This window comes from Cricetulus griseus, chromosome 4 (assembly GCF_003668045.3).
Source record: "Cricetulus griseus strain 17A/GY chromosome 4, alternate assembly CriGri-PICRH-1.0, whole genome shotgun sequence".
NCBI lineage: Eukaryota > Metazoa > Chordata > Mammalia > Rodentia > Cricetidae > Cricetulus > Cricetulus griseus.
This window is the reverse complement of record NC_048597.1, coordinates 205,688,526-205,710,365: the sequence shown is the minus strand read 5'-3', so window position 1 is coordinate 205,710,365 and position 21,840 is coordinate 205,688,526.

Genomic DNA, 21,840 nt, shown 5'->3' with positions numbered 1-21,840 from the left:
CACCAGGGGCAGGAATGGACTAAGCTGGTCAGGGTTGTGCTGGGGGGCAGTGGCCCTCCCCACACTCACACACTTTCTGACTAACGCCTTCTCTGCTGCCGATAACACACCAGGTACGCCATCACCCGCATCCTGAACAGAGTGGGAACTATCCAGAAGTGAACAGAAATGAGAATGGCGATGGCTTTGTGAAGGGCAATTATATTCAGCTTGGGGCTCGAAAGATGGAAACAGCAGAAAGCGGGGGCCATTTCTCTCTGTGAGCCCCATCTTTGGACAATACTTTTTCCTTCCATGTCTGACGGTTTAAAGGCAGGGATGCCTGGAGCCTCGGGATCGGGGATGGCTAGTGTTTAAAGGTTGAACGAGAATCTGTTTTCTGGTATAAGCCTCCAAAATGATAGAAGCAAACCCTGTTTCTCAATAAGTCTCAGTGGCCCACTTGCTGTCCCAGGAGAAAGCCTGACAATGCATAACTTCAGAGAAAAGGTCCCCACAATCAGCCCTCTTGATTTCATTCTTTGCCTCTGTCCTCTCTACTTCACTAAAACTATGCTTGTCCCCCTACCCCCACCCCCACCCGCGCCATGTACTTTCCTTAGCCTGGGCTGCTCTGTCTTTGCACGGTGATGACAGCTCTGCCCCACAAGTCCCACAATGTCACATGTGACCCAGCAGGAGAAGACAGTATCAAGTTTTGTTTTGTTTTGTTTTGTTTTCTGGGTTTTTTGAGACAGGGTTTCTCTGTGGCTTTGGAGGCTGTCCTGGAACCAGCTCTTGTAGAGCAGGCTGGTCTCGAACTCACAGAGATCCTGCCTCTGCCTCCTGAGTGCTGGGATTAAAAGTGTGCACCACCACTGCCGGGCTCAGTGTCAAGTTTCTTGATGAATTTTTTTTCTTATCGATAAGGCGTGTGATCTGGTCTCTGACTCATAGACTCGTGTTCTTCCTGCCTGAGCCTTGCAAGTAGCTAGGAGTACAGGTGCACACAGCCATGCCTTGCCTGGCTCTTCATAATCACTGTTTGTTTGGACTGGGTTTAGGGTGCTGGGGATTGAGTCCACATGGGTAGAAGTTGTCACTAAAGCATAAAGCCCAGCTACGTCTGTTAGGAACTTCGTAGAGACAATTCTTGTTTTTCCTGGGAAAATCAAGATAATTTGTTCTTAAATGTCATTTGCCATTTCCAAAAGTTCTATAAACAGCCGTTAGTATCACCAGATTGCTGCCAGCGCTAGGGTGAACCTGAGGCTGCCAAGTATTCAGATGTTTACAAGAAAAGCTGCAAATAGTTTTCATACATGCAATTAACTTCAATTTGTGTGTGTGTGTGTGCTAAGGACTGAACCCGGGTCCTTGGACTTGCTGGGCAAACATTCCACAACCTCCATTTATCCACAGCTAATAACTCTTTTGGAATACTGGGTGGGATGCTATGGAGGTGAAGTAAAAAGCACCCATCCATCCATCTATGGCCCAACCAGCAGTGACCTCTGCTCTAGATGCACAATCCAGGGGCGGTCTTTGACTCTACGTCAAATGGTTCCCTGTTGACTAGAGCATGAGATTTCAGACAATCCCACATTTACCCATTCTTCTTGCATATCACCATCTTCCTTTTTCTCCATCTCCAGCCTTGACCCAGCATTTGGCTGTGTGAGAAGTTTTCTCTTCCAGAACGTGGCAAGTAGGAATCTACCTGTGTTTCTCAAAATTCACCACCAGAGGGCAGATCTGTAAAATAAAATTTAAAAATCATAGTTTTGGGTTTGGGCTTTTGGGGGTTTTTATTGGGGGGGCGTATTTTGTTTTGTTTGTTTGTTTTATCTGTTTGTTGTTGTTGATGTTGATGTTTGAAGTTGCTGGTACTTTTAATAAAAGGAATCCAGGGGTTAACTATTGAAGTGATCCTGTGTGTCTGTCTGAATGTACAAGCCATCTACAATGTAAGATATTAAGCATTACAATGGCCCTGTGTGCGTGTCTGAATCTATTAGACTTCTACAATGTAAGATGTGGAGGTGGGAATGTGTGTGCCCTGCTAGAGGTCATGAGCTACATTTTGAAATGGGACGTCTGAGGATTTTACTCCAAAGACCCAAAAATAATAGCTTGGTATTGCTCAGCAGTGCAACTCAGGACAACTGGGAACCTGTTTATTTCAGGAATGCTTTCAAATAAATGTGAGCCACTCAATATAATTTGTCACAGTCGCCCTTCTCTGTCAAAAGGGTCACCTAAAGAGAATCTGTCTAGCCCTGATCTCTTTAGGAAACAAATTAAATTCTTGGAAGAAAAGCTGAGGATAAACACAGAGTGGACAAAATGAAATGTCACAGTAGACGGGAGCAGTAGTTCAGTGTGCTGGTGTTGGCAACTGGAACTCCAAGAAGCAAAGCTCTCATGTATGATGCCCACCAATTTCTGTGGCGTGAATGTTCTTACATTGACCAGCTTCATTCAGGCTCCCAACAAGGTATCACTGAACACAGGATTCTCTGAGAAAGGCACACCATGAGAGCTCCCCAGCAGAAACAAGCTCACTTTCACATGGACTCTCCTAAACCCTCACTGCAGAAGTGTTTCGTGTGAGGAGGGTACAAATGGAGACCCACACATTATATACCTCAACAGTGACATCATAAATCAAGCAAGCAAACTGATCAGTTATCTTATCTTGATGCCTCCATAACTACCTGGAAAGCCAAACTTAAATTTTGAACACACCTCACATGGCCACATGGGTGACATCATCTTGGAACTTCCATCCCAAATCGCTGCCTTTCTCTCTACAACCATGGCATACACAAGCCCCAGTGCATCTAGGAACACTCCTGCCCCCTGGCCATCTCTTGGGCCCAGATTGACATTGACCATGTGATCTATGTGCAAGAGAGATTACACCAATCTAAAAATGGGCTCAGGTCACTTGGAGAGGAATCTCTAGGATCCTGTGCACCTGTGTCTATAAGGTGGGGGTTTAGCCTCCAAGTATGCCCCTGTTGTCCTGTCCATTCCAAATCCCTTGGGAAGGGCCAAGCAAGGATGAAACCAAAGCAGGCCCTTTATCATATAGAATTCAAGCAGCTTCTGTCCCACAACTGAGGGTGAAGGCTGTTCCGATGTGTGCAGGATAATCTGACAATCTCCAGTTTTAAACATTCCTCCTGAAATCCCAGCGACTCGGATGGAGTACTGAGTGCCTACAAGGTGCTGGTACTGAGCTCACGGGAAATAGAGCTGTCCCATATTTCCACTGCATCTGACACATTTGTACAAGCCAGGACCTCAAATAGCTTTTACATTTTGAAAGAGTTGGGGTGGGGTTTGAAAGTATAAGACTCATTTGCAAGAGAAAATAATATAAAATTTTAATGTCAGGATCCATACTTGAGATTATAGTGGAATGCATCTGTTTGTTCGAATATTGTTTACAGATCTTCAGGAAGGTAGAATCAGGCAGCTTAGATGGAGACTCTGTGGTTCACAAGCCTAAAATGTTTACTCTCTAACCCTCTACAGAAAAGCTTTCCCAACCCTTCAATTACATTTATTTTCATTATGACAGACTTTGAAGGTCCCTGGTGGAGGGCCTCACTGTCTCTGGGGAGGAGTTGGGGGATGAGTTAGGGGGGTTAGGGGAACATGGGAGGATGGGAGGGCGAGGGAATGGGGGGGTGGATATGTAAATATGAGTGGTAATTAAAGAATTTAAATTTAAAAAAGAAAAAAAAGAACGAATCAGCCTAAAAGAGAATTATAGCTCACGCCTTTAATCCCAGCATTATTGAAATATATAAGACAGAAGCAAGATCTCAGGGAGGCGTTCATTCTCCAGCCACACTGAAAATATGAGTATTTATTCTCCAGTCATGCTGAGGAGAGGTTACAGTATGAGGCCTGGAGAGAGCTCATGGAGACAGGATCAACCCTTTCAGTCTGAGGTAGAGGTAAGAAGATAGTGGCCAGCCACATTGCTTTCCTCACATTCAGTCATGCTTTAATAAATAGTAAATAATATATCACTACAGGACCCTTTAACACTTGGTCAACTTGCTGCATAGCTTTGCCTCTGTTCTCCCCATTAATCTCATACACAGCCTCCACATAATTGGAAGCTTAAATCTCAGTTGTAGGAGTTGCTAAAGTTTCTTTGCTCAAATGTCCTTGGTGGCTCATCAGGAAACATCTAGAGCAACTCCATCTAGTGGAACAGTAATGAGAGTCAGAAACATTACTTAGAACTTTCTAGTAGACAAAGACAGAGAGACAGACAGGTGAAGACAGAGAGAAATTGACAAGGTTGTTAATGAAATCACTTATTTACTTCAGTGTATCCAAAATATTATCATTTCAAGCATAATCATGGTAATTATTGTCTTAGTTATTGTTTTATTGCTGTGATGAGACACCATGACCATGACAACTCTTATAAAGGAAACATTTCATTGGGGCTGTCTTACAGTTCAGATTATTAGCATGGCTAGCAACGTGGAAACATGCAGGCAGACATGGTGCTGAGAAGGAGCTGGGAGTTCTACATCTTGATCCACAAGCTGTAGAAGGGGACTGTGTGACACACTGAGCATAGCCCACCCCCACACAGTGACACACTTCCTCCAACAAGGCCACATTTCCTAATAGTGCCATGCCCGATGGACCAAGCATTCAAACACATGAGCTTATGGGGGTCATACCTATTCAAACCACTACATTCCACTCTCTGGCCCCCAAAGGCTTATAGCCATACCGTAATGCAAAATGCATCCAGTCCAATTTCAAAAGTCTCCATTGTCTACCGCAGTCTCAACAATATTTAAAAGTCCAAAATTCAATGTCTCTTCTGAGATTCATGCAATATCCTAACTGCAATCTCCTATAAAATCAAAACAAACAAACAAAAACAGATCACATACTTCCAACATATAATGACACGGGATATATGGAGGAAAGGGGGATAGTGAGGAAATACTAGACCAAAGCAAGACTGAAAACCAGCTGGGCAAGCTTCATTCTCTATATCTCCATATCTGATATCAAAATGCCCTTCAGATCTCCAATTCCTCTCAGCTTTGTTGACTGCAACACACTTCTTTCACTTGGAGTTTGTATTAGAACCCCAATCCATTGAAGGATTCAGTTCTAACTTAGATGCCAATCAAAAGCTCCAGCTTCCCTAACTGACCAGCCTATGCAATGATACCCACTCCTCAAGCTTGATAATTTGCTATGATATCTCACTAAACTCAAGGAAATGCTTTACTAACACTTGCCTGTGTTTTATAAAGAGTAATCCAGAAAGTCTGTGGGAAGGACAAAAAGAAAGAAAGAAAGAGGGGAAGGACAGAAAGAAAGAAAGAAAGAAAGAAAGAAAGAAAGAAAGAAAGAAAGAAAGAAAGAAAGAAAGAAAGGAGACCACAGGTGGCACAGAACTTTCATGCTTTCTTTGGCCAGTCAGATCCTTGTCCATTGGTAATCCGCTCAGATTTTGGCTTCTTTGCCCCCCCCACTCCACCCCAGATAGAGAGGATGGAGCTGAAAGTAACAATCCCAAGATGGTAAGGCTAGTTGGATAAGCAAACCATATAAAGGGACTTTCCAAAAGTTACCTCAGGGTAACTTTTGTTACTCAGGGTGGTTGAAAGGGGCACAAAAGAAAACAGGTCCCTGTTGCCTTTAATGGTCCCATCACTTGGGAAATCACTGGACTTTTTAAAAGCTGAGATGCAGGGGGCAAGTACATGTGGAGGGAAGGCCTTTAAGAGATCAGAAGTGAAGAATGAGTACTCATCAGGGAATTTCCACAGGCATGGCCTCCCTACGCAACTCCTCTTCCTCCTCTTCCTCCTCCTTCTCCATCTTCTGCTGCTGCTGCTTCTTCCTGTGTTTGTTGGTGATGTTACTGTTGCTCAAATTGTCCCACATGTGGTCACTGAGAGTTCTTTCGACTCCATTTTTTAATCATTTTTGCTTTCCAGCCTCGTAACGCATCTCACACTGGTCTCCTCCCCCCTCTGGAGTGCTTCATCATGGACATCACCTATTTTTGTTACAAGTGCTTGTTGATTGAGCGGCAGGGTGCAGCTTCTACAGCACATAGGTGTAGAAGTCAGAGGACAGTCTCAGAAGCTGCTGCTCCCCTTCTACCACGTAGGTCCCAGAAATCAAGTTAGCATTCTAGGTAGTAATAACCTTTACTGTGAAGTCACATAGCTTCCCATCTTTTAAAAAATCACCTCAGCCCATGGGACTCAACCAACAAACACTCCTATAGTGACAAGTACTGCTCTTCAGTGACATCCCAAACTGGAAGGAACTAACATCCTTCCTGTGGCCTCAAGAGTTTTCTTAGGTCCCAAACTTCAGTACCCAGCCACCCACCCCCACCCCGCCATACTCATCACTTATACTCCAGTTACAGCCCTGTTCTGATGCTACCAGGAACACCCCATATATTGCAGCCTCTCGCCTTGACTAAGCTCTGTCAGCTTTCAGCTCTCACCTTCCTCCCTTCACCTACCATAAAGCCTTCCTTGACATTGCTTCCAAAAGGGCCCCTGTTCTCAGTGTCTTCAGTGTCCCATCACTGTCCCCTTGACCTTGCTGTGCTCTCTGTTGTGTTTACTCTAAATCATACCAACCACAGGCTCTTTGTACTCACGTCTGACATTTTAAATGAGGGTTACATAAGTGTGAATGTTGCTGCTGTGTCTGCAAACAGATGAAGGAAAGGGGAGTTGGGTGTCCAGACAAACAGTGTTCCATTGGTGACATGGCCAGGTTCCAATGCCAATAAAACACATTCTTCTTTGATTGGCACAAAAATTGCACTGCCGGAAAAGTCCATGTTTACTAAAATCAGGCAGAAAATACTTCTGTATTTACACATTAAATAGAATTGGGTTTTAGGTCTAGGTATCTATAAATAGGTTTTTCTCCTTCTTGAATGTCAGGCATGGCATGGAAGACAATTCCTCTTTGAGCCAGGCAGTCCGGAGACTCGTAGGATGTTCAGCATCTCTGACCTTGTCCTGACTTGGCCAGCAGCTCCTTCTCCCCCAATCACTTCAGCTCCAAGAGAACATCAGCTGACCCCCTTTCGGTCTCCACCAACCTGGAGTCAGGGAGGTACCTTTGTACACCATTACACCAGGCAGGTCATCCATCAGAGCTTCTCCTGAAGTCACTACTCCCCTCTGGTGGTCTCAGGCCTTGTCATGTTTTCATCCAAAGGAAACAGACCCCACACCGGCAGCAACTGTGTTACCTAGAGGGTTGTATGGGGTACTGGTGGCATAGGAGAACAAGGAACCCTGCCTGACCCTTGAATCCAAGGAACAAACCTGTCAGTGTCTGAGAGGTGTCAGCCTGGGTCGAGATGGATACTGTTCCATGCAGAAAGAACTAGGAATTAGCATGGGGCAGCTCATTTCTCCCCCAGATGAGTCTCAGGCCTTACTTCCCTCTGGCCACAGGACAGTGGAGAGACAGGAGAGCACTCGGAGACAAATTGGGACCGAGTCATGAAGTGTAATCTAGTTTTATTAGTTTCACTGTTGTGCAAGCACTCTAGCACCAAACAATATCCCCATCTCTTAAAACATCCCTTAGAGACAAGCAAGCTGTATATACGTCAGCCAAGTTTAACCCTTGAATATGATGCTCCTCCAAATGACTATTTTTTAAGGCAGAGTCTCATGTGTCCCAGGCTAGCTTCAAACTAGCCAACAATGACCTTGAACTTCCTAGCCTCCAGCCTCTGTCTTCCAAGTGCTAGAATTACAGGCACATGCCATCGGACTTGTATTGTGCAGTGCTCTTGAACCCAGAGTTTCCAGAATGCCAGGCAAGCATTCTACCAACTGAACTCTGCCCCTAAGCCCATACAACAACTGCTCATTTTAAAGGTCGAGTATCCCAGATCCATGAACAAGATGCTTCTAGATACACCACATGCCTGTTGTTGTGTAATCCTCCCAAAGCACAACCCAGGAGATGACAGTGTCCACAGGTACGGAAAAGAACTCTAAGGCTTGGAAAGGCCATGCAGTTTTGCCCATATCACACAGCTGATAAATGGCATCACAGTTCCCTCACATCCGGGGCTTCCTCCAAGCTGCCTTCTCACCATGGCCTGAAAGGGGGTGGTCATCTGCGAGTGACATCAGGAGCAGGATTTATAAGTCTCCCTGACCAAGAGAAAGCATGAGTCCACCCTTGACAAAGGCAGACTGCAGCCAGAGAGTAGGTGAGCTGGTTGTCAGCAAAGCACTGGAGGTGCCCACCAGGAAAGGCAGAGTAGGGACTCACTGTCTATGTGTCCCCTGTTTCTCTGTCCTTTCTGACCATGCCACCATTGTCCTGGATATTGTGGTTTCCAGGAATGGCCCACAACTGGCCTAGGAGATAGGCTGCTAGCAGGAGACAGACCTTAGCGAGCAGGAACAAGGCAACTAGCAAGGGCTTGTGAGATGCCCACTTGCTGGCAGGGCTCTGAAGCTTTTCCACCTCTAGACATGAAAGGGCAAAGGGTGGAAAGTTACTAGATGCCCGTGAAAGCTTTTTCTGCTAGGGAAAGGCTTGTCTGCCAGAAATGGGTTTCACAATGCAGAGTGCATCAAAAAACCTGGAAGGCATGTTAAGATGAACACTGATGCTGGGCAGACGGTTCATGTGTGTTAGCTAGGGTCACTAGCGCCGTGATAAAACAACACGACCAAAACAATTTGGGGAAGAAAGGGTTTATTAGGCTTACACTTTCATCCACAGTACTGTTGTTCATCATCGAAGGAAGTCAAGACAGGAACTCAAATATGGCAGGAACCAGGAGGCATGGAATGGTGCTGCTTACTGGCTTTCTTCTCATGGCTTGCTCAAACTGCTTTCTTATAGAACCCAGGACAAGCCCAGGGATGGCACCACCCACAGTGGGCTGCCCCCCCCCCATCAATCACTAAGAAAATGCCCTGTAGACTTATCTGCAGCCCCATCTTATGGAAGCATTTCCTTAATTGAGGTTCCTTCCTCTCAGATGACTTTAGCTTGTGACAAGGTGACATACAACTATCCAGCACAGCATGCTTGCCATTCCAGCACTCAGGAGCCTGAAGCAGAAGGAGTGCCATGAGCTCAAAGGGCAGACTGGGCCTTGTGACCCAGTCTCAAAAGAAATGTATGTGGTTGAACCTGTGTGAGCATGTGTAGCATGCTCTTTAACAAAGGGTCAGCCAAGAATTTGCGCTTTATTTTTAATATTTGTTTTAATTATGTATATGTGTATGGTGAATATGTATATGTACATATAAATACAAGTACTGTCAGATGCCAAAGTATAAGATCCACCCAGAGCTAGGGCTGAAGTTACAGGCAGTTGTAAAACATCTGAGATCCTCGGCAAGAGCAGTGTGCGCTCTCCACCATCGAGCCATCTCTCCAGCCCAGAATTTATATTTTAAGCAAGCACATGGATGATGCAGATAGGCCATAGTCTGAAGACCATGGTGGAGGAGGACAGCCCTGTAAAACACTTTCCTTTTTCTTCTATCTGTCAATCCCTCCCAATTCGTTTTTCCCATCGGCTGGACCTAACCTGATCCTAAAGAACAAGGGATCCAGGGAGGAGGAGCCCATGGAGGTCTGGTCCCAGAAGCAAACAGGGAAGAGAATGAATCTAAGATGTAAAGAATGAAAATGACCAGAAACCCTTCCAACCCTTCCCTCGCTTGTCATTTTCCAGCAGCTGGGTGAGGAGGGTTTCTCATTCTCATTCAAATATTTTCTGCACTGTAGCTTCTCTGAATTGAGTCTTGAATGCCAGAATACATAACACTTTGCTCGGAGGCTTAAAAGAAACTACAATCCTCTCAACTCTATTTAGAAAATAAGCCACCATGCCCTGATGCCCCGAGGTCTCCATTTCAACTGTTAAAAAGTGCTGAGACTTACATATGAGAAAAGCCTTCCCATTTTTTACCTCTTCCATTTCCAGCCTTTTCTGGAGATTTCTAGGAGGCCTTTCCTGACTAGTGCATGGCTGTTTGTCCTTAGAATTTGACAGTTTTGTAGCTGTTGCCAAATTCCTTCCCTGGGAAAAACATAAACAATGTCTACCCCTCTCCTAAAGCCCCAATGTCAAGTCACAATTCCACCAAGTTCATCCAGGAGAAGCAATGAGTTTATTGGGCTTAGGCACAGAGCAATGAATGAAGGATTATGGACAGGTACAGGGGTGACCTTAAAGTAGCCACACTGGAAGGCCAGCAGAGATGATGGCTCCCTGTGGCTGCATAGATAAAATCTCCTCCCTCATTATTCTCTACCAATGGCCTCTAGCCTCTCCCACAAGATCACATGCAATTATGGCAGAATTGCATACACCTGGTTAGGAGGGGCATCTAGATACTCAGGTAAGGGCCCCATGACCCAGCCTGTCACCTCCTTCTGTGAAAAAAAAAAATGCAAAATAGTCAACAGGCAAGGCCATGAGGATCTTTTGTGAGCAGATCCAGCAAAACTTCCAAAGATAGTGGCAGTTTGGCTTGGGGCATAGTACTATAAGGCAGTCATCATTGTTATCAGTGGTGCTGCTGCTGGTGGTGGTGGTGCTGGTGATGGTGCTGGTGCTGGTGCTGGTGATGGTGCTGGTGCTGGTGGTGGTGATGCTGGTGCTGGTGATGCTGGTGTTGGTGATGCTGGTGGTGCTGCTGGTGGTTCTAGAGGTGGTGCTGCTGGTGCTGGTGGTGGTGGTGGTGGTGGCAGTGGCAGCAGTGGCACTGGCGTCAATGGTGGTGGTTTTACCTAAGCGAATGATGAAACAGTATCTCTAGGACTGTTTCTCTTCTTATAGTCTCTGCCGCCAGCTTTGAGGTGAGATAATTCTTTTAAACCAGTGATCCTGAAAACTGGGTGTAAAAAGCTCAAGAGATGGGAAATTTTAATTACATTCCATTTTCTGTTTGTGAACAAAATCACTAACCACTGTCATTAACTTTTCATAAATCCCTCCTGAATCTGGGCTAACCCTAAAACTTAGAAGATTCTTAGAAGATTCACAAACAACAACTCCCAGACGCAAGTGAAATTGATAAAAAGAACAACCAGTTTGGTAGGTGGCTGTCCCAGGAGCCAGGGAGGGCTAAATCATGTCCAAGTGTTCGCTCTCTCTCTCTCTCTCTCTCTCTCTCTCTCTCTCTCTCTCTCTCTCTCTCTCTCTCGCTCGCGCTCTCTCTCTCTCCTGCTTTGATTAGTCCTTCTGTCCCTCAGGAGCTCTGAAGCCATTCTCCTTCCTGATGACCCAGGCGGTGACTTGACCAACACACTGGTATCCTTCTGCCTTCCTCACTAACAGTGTCCCTACCCTAAGAAAGCTTAGGGTAGTTTATGTTTAGTTCAAACTTTCTTCTATGTGTAACCACCTCCTGCACTGGGTTGAGGAAGATCACAGGACCCTCAACCGAGTGCTGCAGAAAAGAGTCCTAGGAGCATTTGATTCATACACTCTCAAACAGACAGATGGGAACAGTGACAGCATGCACAGGATGTGTTGCCTGGGTGGACAGCCTGGCAGCAACTGCCATAACTGCTCCACCCCCTCCTACCCAGAAGTCACACCTGTGATAGTTACTTTTATGTTGTTCTGACTGAAATACCAAAGAGAACAACTTGTAGGAGAATTTATTTTGGCTCGGGGTTTCAGAGGTATCTGTCAATCATGACAGAGAAGACATAGTGGAGCAGAGCCTTGGCTGAGGGGAGACACTGGAGATAGTGGAACATCAAGACAGCATTTGCTTACAGGTGTGCAAGTGAGAGACAGAGAAGCAGACACAACTGAGGGTGTTTTATCTGAGCCAGTGGTAGGGAAGTTAGAGGAGATAGACTGTGAGCAGAGGGTATCAGAAGTTTAGAGAACGGCCAGACCGAGCGCACTAATGGCTATGCTGCGAAGCTAGAGTTGGGAGGTGGCAATGCAGGATTTCAGTAGGTCATCTTGTCTATCTTAGTGTCCCTATTAATCTAGATAATGCTGTTAACATATTTTATATAATGTGACTGAAGTTCAGAACCAGTTAAGTAAGGGGGTTTCCCCTACATATTCTGGGAGCCTGATTCAATCCATTCCAAGACTTCATGAACAGAACTGACATTTCGCTAAAAAAGAAGAAATTCCAATTGTGGACAGCATTCCCCTCTGTCCCCAGAAGGTATTTTTCCTGGAGGCCATCCTGCAGGTTTTTGGGTTGCCCAATAAACCCTTAAAACCACACAGGAATGTTCCAGAAATAAATACCTTACTACATTTTCGATTGTGTGTATTTTGACTCTATGATCATGGATGCTGAGATATTCTTTGCATAAGTGCATAGTAAAAAGTGGCAGAAGTATATTAGGCTCCATTTCAGAAATTGCTGGAAATTTTGTCCTAATCCTAAATTTAAGTGGGCACTGCAAAGAGCAGGGTTGTTTTGTTTTTCTTTTTTTTTTCAATTTTTCTATTTAAATTAGAAACAAGATTGTTTTACATGTCAATCCCAGTTCCTTCTCCCTTCCCACCTCCCCTGCCCCCCACTAACACCCTACCTATCCTAAACCCTTTCTGCTCCCTAGGGAGAGTGAGGCCTTCTATGGGGGTCTTCAGAGTCTGTCATATACTTTGGGATAGGGCCTAGGCTCTCCCCCGTGTGTCTAGGCTCAGGGAGTATCCCTCTATGTGGAATGGGCTCCCAAAGTCCATTCCTATGCTAGGGATAAGTACTGATCTACTACAACGGGCCCCATAGATTTCCGAGACCTCCTCACTGACACCCACGTTCATGGGGTCTGGATCAGTCCCATGCTGGTTTTTCCAGCTATTAGTCTGGGGACCAAGAGCTCCCCGTTGTTCAGGTCAGCTGTTTCTGTGGGTTTCACCAGCCTAGTCTTGACCCCTTTGCTCATCACTCCTCCTTTTCTGCAACTGGATTCCAGTTCAGCTCATTGTTTAGCTGTGGGTGTCTGCTTCTATTTCCATCAGCTGCTGGATGAAGGCTTTAAGACTTTATATTAGTCATCAACCTCATTATCAGGGGAGAGCATTTAAGGTAGCCTCTCCTTTGTTGCTTAGATTGTTAGTTGGTGTCATCCAAATGGATGGAACTAGAAGAAATCATTCTGAGCTAGGTAACCCAGTCCCCAAAAGAAAAACATGGTATGTACTCACTCATATATGGATTTTAGGCATAGAGCAAAAGATCACCAGCCTACAATCCACACTGCCAGAGAAGCTAGGAAACAAGGAGGTCTCTAAGAGAGAGACACACATGGTCCCCCAGAAAAGGGGAAAGGGACAAGAGCAAATTGGGAACATGGGGGAGGGGAGAGGGAGCTAGGAGAATGAGAAGGGGAGAAGAGGAGCGATGAGGAGGACGTGAGGGAACAGGAAGGTTGAGTTGGGGGAAGAATAGAGGAGAGCAAGAAAAGAGATACCATAATAGAGGGAGCCATTATAGGTTTAAGGAGAAATCAGTTACTAGGGAAATGTCCAAAGAGCAGTTTTTAAAACTAAACATTCTAACATAAAACAATCCAAAGATACAGTAATTGATTCTTACAAGCTTAGGAATGGTAGTGGGGAAGTATTATAAGCCCTTGTTTTCTGTAATTAAGCCATTATGTTTCTATAAGGGCAGAGAAAGTTTTACATACAGTAAAAACACTGCAGCTCATGGAACAGTCTCAGAGCTGAGCAGAGGGGTGTCAGACAGTGCGTGTCCATTCATTGGCCAGTGACGTGCTGGCATTCACAGAGCAAAATGCACACTTTATGTGTTCAGAACCAATGCAGTGGTGAAGTTGCAAGATGCAACACAAAACGGGAGAGCACGACCACAAACTGTTCAGACCCATTACCTGTTTGAGCTTGAGTTAGCTTTTGGTCATTGCACATTCAGAAACCTCACACTGTTGGTGAATTTTACATGACCTCTATATTTAGTTACAAGATTCCATTAGGCTCACCACCCATGGTTCAGGAGGCTGTGAATGATGCCAGATGCCATAATTTGTGTATAACCTGCAGTGAAAGAAAAGGGAGAAAAGTAAGGACAAAGTCTTTAAACACCAGAACTGAGTGAGCAGCTGTGTGAGAGAAAACTCAAGTTTTGAAACTCAGAAGGTAGACCAATGGCCCAAACAAATCAATCCCTGTCTTCCAGACCATTGGCTAGTTCAGGGATAAGTATGTGATCCCAACAGACCACAGTGACTTTGAGGGACAAAGTCATCCTTCACATTAAGAAATCAGCCTTGGCCGGGGCGTTGGTAGCTCATGCCTTTAATCCCAGCCTTTAATCCCAGAACTCAGGAGGCAGAGGCAGAGGCAGGTGGATCTCTGTGAGTTCCAGGCCAGCCTGGTCTCCAGAGCGAGTGCCAGGATAGGCTCCAAAGCTACACAGAGAAACCCTGTCTCGAAAAAAAAAAAAAAAAAAGAAAGGAAGGAAGGAAGGAAGGAAGGAAGGAAGGAAGGAAGGAAGAAAGAAAGAAAGAAAGAAAGAAAGAAAGAAAGAAAGAAAGAAAGAAAGGAAAAGAAAAGAAAAGAAGAGAAAAGAAAAGAAAAGAAAAGAAAAGAAATCAGCCTTGGCAAGTTGGCTCAGTGGTTAAGAGCGTTTGTCACCAAGCCTGATGACTAGAGTCCAATCTCCTTGACCCACATGGTGGAAGGAGAGAACCTACTCCCATTACCTGTCCTTTGATGTGTGACGTGGCATGTGCACACACAGAGAGAAAGGGAGAATAAATGTATTGATAAATTAAATAAAAATAATGCAGTTAAGCAGGCCTGTGGCAACACATGCCTTTAATCCCATACTCAGGAGGCAGAGGCAGGCAGTTCTCTGTGAGTTCAAGTCCAGCCTGGTTTGCAGAGCAGATTTCAGGGCAGTCAGGGCTACACAGAGAAACTTTGTCTCAAAAAAAAAAAAAATCATGAGTCTTAAAAAAATCATCCACTAGGAAGTTGCTAGGAACTGTGTCAACTACTGCCTAGAGTTGGCATAGGACAAAATAAAAACTAAAACTGTAACAGAGTCCCAGACCTCAGTAGACCCCAAGACCTTAGCACAACTGATTCCATGATGGAAGTACCATTCAGGCTGGAAAACTTAGAACAGACAGTACTACTAAAGAAAGGCCTAATCCATCAAAGTCCATAGCTCTGGGACCATCTCTCTTGCTTTTTGGCTTCTGTAGCTCTGCTTCTGGCTAACTGTTCTTGTCAACCCAGAACAAGGATTTTGTGCTCTAAAGACTCACCCTAAGAAAGGCTGGGGGCTACACTGTAGGGGATTGCCTTAAACCCATATCAGCGCAATCTTCGCTGGTGGATGACCCACAACAAAACAACTACTGTCCTCTAAAGCTTTATTTCCAAAGTGTTGTCCAAAGTGAAATGCTGTTGACCTGGGTCTCCTCCCTCTAAGCCAGTGGTTCTTGACCCCTTTGTGGGTTGCAACCCCTTTTGTGGGTGGAACAACTCTTTCACAGTGGTCTCCTGAGGCCATCAGAAAACAAAGATATTTACAGTCCAATTTGTAACAGTAGCAAAAATACAGTTATGAAGCAGCAGAAAACAATTTTCTGGTTAGGGGTCAGCACAACATGAGGAACTGCATTAAAGGGCTGCAGCGTTAGGAAGGTTGAGAACCACTTTTCTAAGTTTATGCAGAAGAGATTTGTTTTCTCCCTAAACACAGATGCAATTGGTTCAGGCATTGCTTTGTCTCATGTTCTAGACTCTCACCCAAAAGCTGCCCTCCCTGACCTGCGGCCCTCTATTGATATGCTTTGGGTAACTTCTGCAAACACTCACCTTGGAGGGGGTCCAAGCAACTTTTGACTGAGTCCTGTTGCATACAGAAGGTGTCTCTGTGACCTGCCAGTGCATATTTGCTTAGTGATGACAGAGGTCACCAAAGTCCAAAACCTTAGAAACCACAGCCTCCAATCCAGTCATCAGGCGAAAATCAGCACACACCTCATACTCAGCCACACCTCATACGCAGCCAAATGCTTTTGGAGTTCACTGTTCTGGGGCCATTCAAAGGTATTTATATAGCTGGAACTTTCTGTTTCCAGGCACAGAAAATCCAAATCAAACTGGTTTACACACAAAGGGGAATGTATTGCTCCTCTAACTAAAGATTTAGGGAAAACTTCGGGTTCCAGGTATGTGGCTGGTTTGAGGGGCAATCTCTCCCTATCTTAGAAGCCCTTCCTTTAATTTTCCAAGTGACTGTGTCTCATTTCAAGCACTTCAGATGAGCACAGGGTCAATACCTGGCTGAAGCACACCTAAAGAGAGAAAGGATCTGCCCAGGAAGTCATTTTCCAAACCAGAGGTGGACCATACAAGAAGACAGATGACAACCTATCAAGGACAGAAGCATCTTGCCAACAGACAGGAGTCTTTATCTGTGACACTTTAGAATAAACTGTCCTAATGATGGTAGAGGGCAGGCAGACCTTTAATTTTACTACTTTTTAAAGTTATCTGCAAACAATGTGCCACTCACTTCTCCTGGGATGACAGCTCCCATAGTCCTGTGTTTCTGGAAACCCTCCTCCTCTTAGCTTCCTTCTGGATTTTGACAATCACAGCTTTGCATGTTCTTCCTGGCTGTGGCTTTTAGCTGTTCTGTCTCCCTTGGTGAGGCTGTCTAGCTGCCCTCAGAACAGGTCTACATGAACACCTCACTATGTCTGTCACTGAACTCCACCTTTGGCTCTGACCTCAGAAGATGCCTGTCTGAAGAGCATCTCCCAGAGGTCTCCAATGCACGTGGGGAAGGCTCTAGAGCCCTTGGGAGAGCACAAGCCTCCAGAGGAGAGGAACACTGCAAGTACTGATGTTAGCTGCCATTTATCTCTATCTGACCCCTAGATAGCAATGGATTATTTGGGTTTGTTTCCATAACACCCCAACTTCCAACCTCAAATTTATGATACTACAATATTCCCTGAAGGTTTGTGTGTAGCCCAGTGGTACAGTGCTTGCCTAGCATGTGAAAGGCCCAAGGTTTGACCTCCAGTGCCGAATTCTCAAGGACTTCCTTCACATTGGTACACACACATGTTCTTCCAGCCAACTACTCTCTGAGGTTGAGGAGTTACTGCCCCAATTGAGAGAAGACCAAAGCTGTGAGATTAACAACACTCGGCTAAAATGCCATGGCTAGGGCATGGGTATCAGGACATAAATCAAGATCGCTTATTAGGAGCGGCAGGTGTCAACAACCTGAACAGGGCTACCTCCCTCACAAATGCCACCCCTCAACCTATTCCAGTGATCAAATGATGGCCCCTGAACAGCCATCCCTCTGAGTAACAAAGCTCAATAGTGGCAGATTGCAGATTTGAATTCTGTCATTGGGTTACTATCAGCTCACAGGCCTAGGGAGATGGGATCTTGCTATAAAAGCAAAGGAAGGCATAGCAGCTGTGCATGGACAGGGAAGGCTTGCCAGTGGGACCCTAATGGGGGCTGAGCACCTTCGAACAGGGCCATTCCAAGAGTCCTACAAAGCCAGTGAGATTGCCTTCTGACTGTTTGGAGTCTTTTCCTGAAAAAAAAAAAAGCATAATTTGGATGCTGGCATGTGCTACTCTTCTTTTTGTATATTCCTATGGCCACTGTGCTCAGCTACCAGCAGCCATGAAGAAGAGCCAAAGAGATCATATGTATGATTGTCACTTACAATACTGTTATTCCTCAAAGCCACCAACTGTTGTTTTTCTATCCACACAGTGGCTAAATCTATGGCTGTTTCAGCCAGTGATTACAGTTCTACAGTTACTGGCCCACTTTGCAGGAAGCAGGACTTTTATGTCCCACCTGATTGGCCTCCTGCCATTGCCACCAAATGTAGTTTTTAACTAATTCTCTATTGATCTATTTATTTATAAGACTCAGGAGTCAGAGGCTGGGGTGAAAACCTGCTAGCTCAGAGGGGTTAAGGAGCAACTAGCTGACCTTCCATCTTCACTAGAGTTACAGAAAGAGAGTGTCCTTCCACTCTGCCAAACCAAAAAAGGCCACCACACTCAGAGTCTCTCCCTACTACTTCCTGTATGTCTCTCTATTCGCCTTCCAGACTCCCTATGACTCTCTATGACTACTTTCAGGTACACAGTGTGATTGAATATCTGACTTTGCCCTGCTTTTGGAGAAACATCAGTCCGTGTCTTTCTTTAGCCATCCATCCTGTTCCCTTAGCACTCCGTGTTGGCTTCAGGAACAAAACCTTCCTGGCCATCACTGATTCCCTAGCTCCAGTAGCCCAATGAGCGGCCAGCCCTAGTCTCTTCCCGAGGTGCCAACTTCTTGGATCAGCTTGAGCCCAGGTAAAGTTCTTTCCCTGGGAATCTACTGACCCTTGGAAATAGTCAACAGAACCCTTGCCATTTTTATTCATGACTAGGAGTTTTTCTAGAAGACAGCCCCTTCCTAGGCCTCATCAATTACCCACAAAGTGACTCACTGCTAAGGTCAATCCCAGAATGGTTTTGCAATATCCTACTACAGAGTTCCAACAGCATACTTGGTGGAATGGAATGGAAACCTTTCCAGCTTGCACTGGCTGGCGCTATATAAGGAACTCAAACAGCCCAGCCCTGGAAGTCAACTTTATAATGAGTTCAGTTTTTAAATGAGGACTGGTTTTATTCACATTTGGTAACTAGACACTAGAGCTGTCAACACATTTATACATGTCACAAAGTCCCTAAAAATAGCACTTGAGGGCAGCCACTGGATTCCACAATGCTGATGTTTAATGAAACCATTCTCCCCATATTGGAAAATGTCTCCACATTGATAAACATGTTGTCAACTGTGGCAGAGCAATGAACACTTAAGTTTGGGGATTTGTTTGGTTGGCTTTTTTTAAAATAATAACATTGCTGTCTTGCAGGAAAAACTGTTCATACTTTCAGATTAATATTAGACTGGCATATTTTAAGCAGAATTTTTGAAGAGTGACAACTTACTTTCTTCCACAGAAATAAGATTAATTCAAGTGTCTTAAAGAAATATATCCAAGCCAAGTGGTAGTGGTGCATGCCTTTAATCCCAGCACTTGGGAGGCAGAGGCAGGTGGATCTCTGTGAGTTCGAGGCCAGCCTGGTCTACAAAGCTACACAGAGAAACTCTGTTTTGTAAAACCAAAATAAAAAAGAAAGAAAGAAAGAAAGAAAGAAAGAAAGAAAGAAAGAAAGAAAGAAAGAAAGAAAGAAAAAGAAAGAGAAAGAGAAAAAGAAAAAGAAATACATCCAATCTGGTTTCATGGTCTTAGCAGTTAGAAATCCCAACAAAACCAAAGTAAAATAACAAGTAAAACTGAATGCAGAGAAATGTATGGTTGACTGTGGTTACAAGTTTCATACTTCTCTTACCTATCCTGATGTCCCCAATAGTTTTCTGAGCTCAGAACAAGGAATCGTTTCCCAGCCAGCTTCCCAAGAATGCCTACCACCATGGGGGAAAAAAAAAAAAAAGCTAGCCAATTATTGACTCCTGTATCCCCTGGACCACACTGGCCTTTATTAGAGACATTTTAATAAAAGACGATGAATTGAAAATCTGGTTGTGAGGAGAGACATGATACACATGAAATAAATAGAAATGCAAGGCAATAGCCAATAAATACTAAATTGTGAAGTGCTGACTCACAAGCTATTTCTTTAGAGAACAGAATAGATTTCAAGTAGAGAGGAGGGTGGAGAGATGGTATGAGGACCTGAACTCACATCCCCAGTACCTACTTAAAAAGCCAGACACTATATTGGGTATCTGTCACCCCAGTGCTGGGTCAGGTGGAAACAGGTGGATCCCTGGAACTCACTGGCTAGCCATCTCGCTGAACCAAGTGAGCTGCAGGTTCAACAAGAGACCCTGTTTCACAAAGTAAAGTGGAGAGCGATAGAGGAGAGTACCCAGCATCACCACTGACCTACACACACACACACACACACACACACACACACGCACCACGCACGCACGCACGCACGCACGCACGCACGCACGCACGCACGCACACACACACGCACGCACACATGGGCATGCACATACTCCAACCCACACACATCCATACACACAAAGAAAGATATTTGAAATAGAACTATTAAGTTGGACCTTGAAATAAGATATTAATAGTACTAAAAACCAATGCAATTGGGAGGAAAAACACAAGAGTTTGCATGGATTGTCTTGTTTAATCTTCAGAACAACTTATTTCACAGATAAGGAATCCAAAGCTCAGAGAGGCAAAGGACCTTGGCCAGTAAGGGAATCGGGTTTATCAGCAGTCTAAGCAGGCATCCTTCCTGGCATGTCAGATGTGCCCCTCCCCTAGTGGTAGACAAGAACAGTCTTTGTTGTTGCAAACTATCTTGATGTTGGCAAGCTGTAAAACTCAAGTAGTGTGATTCAAGAGCCCCTGGCTCAACCTAGGCCTCCAAAAGAAAGGTAGTCATGCTTTGTCAACTGACTTGGAGACTAGCTCGTCATTTGTTTGTTCTGAATGGGTCCCAAATCCTCCTCCAAGGGAAATGAGAAGTAGGAACTTCTATAAAGAAGAAACAAAAGGTGAGAGACCAAAACAAAAGCCCTCACTCAATGGGAAGGAGAGGGGTGAATGACTAACTTTAAAAATATATTTGTTATTTTCTTACATTCCTTTAGTGTGTGTTTGCCTGTGCGTGCATGTATGTACCACTGCACACATGCAGAGGTTTGGAGGACAACTTGTGAGAGCCTGTTTTCTCCTTCCCTGGAACTGGGTTCCAGGGAATGAACTCAGTTTTTCATAGTTGGCAGAAAGTGCTTTACCTGCTCAGACAGCCCTCTGGCCCCCAAAATGACAATGCTAATGGACTCCATGACGAGAAGAGGAATGGATGTCTAAGAACCACATCTGTGTGCTGTTACACCTAGCATCATGGGTGATGGAATCCAATCTAGCATAGGCTATGTGGTACCCAGTCTCCAAGATGACTTCACATTTGTGTAGTCTCCTGCTCTATTGAACCAGCCTTATTTTTATAGGTGCAAGTCAGTCAGAGTCAAAGGGGTATCCACTGAGATTTCTAAGTTGTGTTGACTGCTCCTTTTTGCATTAGGCCTCAAAGGGCCAGTATAGGTGTGTGGGTGAGCTTGCCAATCCGGCACAGGAGCTGCTCCTGACAGATGCAGAAGGAAGGGGGAGCCTTGGGATTCTCCTGACTGTGGGTGCAAAACTCACTCTGCTTCCTGCTTCCACACAGGCTATTCCTTCAGCTGTACCATCATCCTCAACTGACTGCCTGTCTCCTCCTTCAGGAGCCTTCTCTCATCTCCTCCACTGGGCACTTCCTTGGTCCTCTATAACCATCGTGGCAGGATCAAAGGTTATTCTAATGAGAGATGCATGTCTCTCCCTTTGACTATCATGTTCTTGATACAATAAACCACATGGAATCAGAACTTCCCCAGGAATCCAGAGTCCTGGTGCTTGCTTCCCAGGAAGAGATTTCAGTCACTTCTGACATCTTGCTACCACCTTGGAGTAGAGACTAGAGCCCCAACAATGATGGGTCCGTGATAGCTGAGACCACACCTTGACCGGGACAACTTAACTATGCACACCTCTTGCCCTCTATTTGAACCTAAATCTCATGTCACAATCCTGAAAGTGGACTTGGAGTGGCTGGACAGCCTTGTTTTGCTGTCCTTTCTCTACTAGGACTTGTCTCTGTATTTGGCATATTGAAGACAGGTGGTCTTGGACTTTGTCCTAAAATGCCTACCCCCACACTCCACTTGCCTCCTTT